The sequence below is a fragment of the Anguilla rostrata genome, unplaced genomic scaffold, assembly GCF_018555375.3.
Source record: "Anguilla rostrata isolate EN2019 unplaced genomic scaffold, ASM1855537v3 scaf0577, whole genome shotgun sequence".
Classification (NCBI taxonomy): domain Eukaryota; kingdom Metazoa; phylum Chordata; class Actinopteri; order Anguilliformes; family Anguillidae; genus Anguilla; species Anguilla rostrata.
The window spans coordinates 1-3687 of record NW_026986064.1 but is presented as its reverse complement, the minus strand read 5'-3'; the positions used below and the strand labels follow the sequence as shown (position 1 = coordinate 3687).

General features: G+C 46.1%; 1 long non-coding RNA gene across 1 annotated transcript; it reads right to left on the bottom strand.

Moving 5' to 3' along the window:
- Positions 1 to 1028: 1028 nt before the first annotated feature.
- Positions 1029 to 2115, bottom strand: LOC135246615 (uncharacterized). Its single transcript, XR_010327807.1, has 2 exons — positions 2054 to 2115; positions 1029 to 1162 (listed from the first exon to the last, which is right to left on the bottom strand). It is a non-coding gene; the product is annotated as an uncharacterized LOC135246615 (long non-coding RNA).
- Positions 2116 to 3687: the final 1572 nt, after the last annotated feature.

Below are 3687 nucleotides of genomic sequence, written 5' to 3'. Positions count from 1 at the left end.
CGAAAACTCTGGGAGGAGTAGCGGTCCAAAAAATGGGTGGAATAATAATAATAATAATAACTAGACAATTCCTGCAGAAATTGTGAAGTGTGGTTGCCACCAACGCAAAGTCGACTTTGTGCTGAACGGAGTGAACAGTGGTAGGTAGTTGCTATGATGTCTGAGGCAGTTGCTAGGGTGTTGCTAGGTGGTTCTATGGAGTTCTAAGTGGTTTCATGGAATTCTAGGCGGTCGCTAGGGTGGTGCTAGGTGGTTGCTATGGAGTTTCAGGTAGTTGCTATTGAGCTCCAGGTGGTTGCTAGGACATTGCTAGGTGGTTGCTAGGGTATGCTAAGTGGTTGCTAGGATGTTGCTAGGTGGTTGCTATGGAGTTCTAGGCGGTTGCTAGGGTGTAGCTAGGCAGTTGTTTTGGTGTTCCAAGTGGTTGCTAGGGTGTTGCTAGGTGGTTGCTATGGAGTTATAGCCAGTTGCTAGGGTGTTGCTAGGCATTTGCTATGGAGTTATAGGCAGTTGCTAGGGTGTTGCTAGGGTATTCTAGGTGGCTGCTAGGATGTTGCTAGGTGGTTGCTATGGAGTTATAGGCAGTTGCTAGGGTGTTGCTAGGCATTTGCTATGGAGTTATAGGCAGTTGCTAGGGTGTTGCTAGGGTATTCTAGGTAGTTGCTAGCACGTTGCTAGGTGGTTGCTATAGTGTTGCTAGGCAGTTGTTATAGTGTTACAGGTGGTTGCTAGGGTGTTGCTAGATGGTTGCTATGGTGTTCCAGGTGTTTGCTAGGGTGTTGCTAGGTGGTTGCTATGGAGTTCTAGGTGCCTAAGGCAACCACACTAATAATAAAGAATATGTGCAATAATAATAGTGTGTTTGCTTAAGGCAACCACACTAAAAAAAAATGCCTTGTAAAAGTTGTGTAAGTCGCTCTGGATAAGAGTGTCTGCTAAATGCCTGTAATGTAATGTAATGAGAGCTTCTTGCCGAAATTTGTGGCCAAAAATTTTGTAGGGTCGACCAGTTTAGTTTATACAAAAATCAGAATGATCAATTTAGGGGGCTCCAGACTGTCACCAGCTGTAGATTATAATGATTAAAAAACAGGTGTATATGTCCGTGTGTGTGCGTGTGTGTGTGGGATCCTCTTGCTGTAGCTCTCCTCCAGCTCCTCTCCTGTAAAGACAGCAGTACAGGGTGATTAAACTCTGCTCTGGATCCAGGCTCCAGTACAGATCTACAGGCCTGCAGGGTGGAGCCAGAACTCCAGGAGCTGCAGGAAAGGCCTGTGAGGTCATAATGTAACCATGGAAACTCCAGTGTGGAGACTGAGACACATTAAATCAGTGGAGTAACTCATTGTCTGTATCCCAAACCACATACTTCCATGCTCTGAGTGCGCATAGCCAAACCGGGGTGCGAGTCCAAAACGAAGTGCGGTAGTGCGGAGCACGGATGAAGTACCCGGATGCGCACTCCATTTGATCAGAATTAGAAGTGTGCATCCATGCGTGCTCCGACTGGAAAAAATCCCATCAATCCTTTCAAGAAAAACTGTCAAGAACAACTTAATGGCGGATGACAGAAGTGCAGTCACTGCCTCTCTCAGATTGGAAACTTAAATTATGCCATGGGAAAATGGTACACGATGAGGAGTATGTACATAAATACAGTGGTACGGTGTGAATGAATAACACAATATGTAAAATGTGAGTTGTTTTATTTAGTTTAAGAATATGTAATGTTAACCAGTGTAGCCAGCTACATCTGTGCTGACAACCGCAATTGTTCTTCAAAGTATTGCCCTCCTCCTCTCTGCAGCTATGCGGATAGCCTGCCATCGTCAGGTTCTGTTTTATCCAAGCCACTAACACAGCCACCACAAGCAAACATGACAGGCCTCATTTCTGGTGCCTAACTGTGTACCCAGTTGTTCACAGTTGGTAAGAAGTGCAAAAATAATTCAATTCAATTTAATTTGTACACACACTGAGTGCAGAAGAGTGATGAATTACCGGTACTGAGAGGAATCTCTCTGCAGGGTAGGTATACAGCAAAGTGACTTACGGTGCATTACACAGTATTTACTGTAATCCCGGTCTTATCTTAGGTGGCGAAACGTTGGTTGGGCCTTCCAGAACCGTCAGACGCTGAAATGAGAAGCTCAGTCAGAATCCCAGTTCAACAGCTCAGTGAAGCTCATATCACACACTCAGACTCATATCACACACTCAGACTCATATCACACACTCAGGCTCATATCACACACTCAGCTCATATCACACACTCAGACTCATATCACACACTCAGCTCATATCACACACTCAGGCTCATATCACACACTCAGGCTCATATCACACACTCAGCTCATATCACACACTCAGACTCATATCACACACTCAGGCACATATAACAGTAACTCCAGTAACATCGATTTCAGCCAATTAAAAACTCTTTCAGAATGACAGAACTGATTAAAATATAGATAGTCAGTCAGTCAAACACACACACACACCAGGGACAACACTGCAACCCTGGAGACATGTAAACAGGAGTAATTACAGTCTAAAACCTGGACATTATTTGTACTTGATTATAATGACATTCATAAGCATTGAGTAAAGGAGTAAATATACTCACTGTTAGTAGTCTTGTAGCCTGGAACAGAAACACACAGAGTTAGAATCATACACACAGCATGTCTGACTGTCACTGTGAAACTATTAAACTCTGTGAAATGTTTCAGTGTGCCAGCTTTGTAATGTGACTGCACTGGTGTCTGTCAGAGTTAAGGTGTGTCAGTGGGTCTGTGTCTGTTACTCAGTCTCACTGTGTCAGTATCTCTGTGTGTCAGTGACTCTCACCTGAGCTTCTCTTCTTCCAAATGACGACACCGATGACGGCGAGGATGAGAGCGCCCACCACACAGCCGATGATGATGCCCACGGGGGGGCTGCCTTCAGGATTGAAGCAGAGTGCTACAGTCAGTGGGAATCACATTAAACACACACGCACACACACACACATGCACACACACACACACACACACACACACCACACACGCACACACACACACATGCCACCAACACACACACCACACACACACACCACCACACACACACACACACACACAACACACACACAACACACACCACACACACACACACACACACAACACACACACACACACACACACACACACACACACCACACACACACACACCACACACCACACACACACACACACACACCACAACACACACAACACACACACATCAACACACGCACACACACACACACCACACATACACACCACACCCACACCACACACCACACACACACACCACACACTACACACCACCACACCACACCACACACACCACACACACACACACACACACCACACACACACATCACACACACACACACACACACACACACACACACACATGCACACACACACACGTGTACACACACGCACGCACACAACCACACACACACACACCACGCATACACGCGCACACACCACACACATACACACACACATGCACACACACAAACACACACACACACACACACACACACCACACACACACATACACACGCACATACCACACACACACACAACCACACACACGCACACACCACACACACACACACCACACATACACATGCACACGCACACACACACACACAACCAC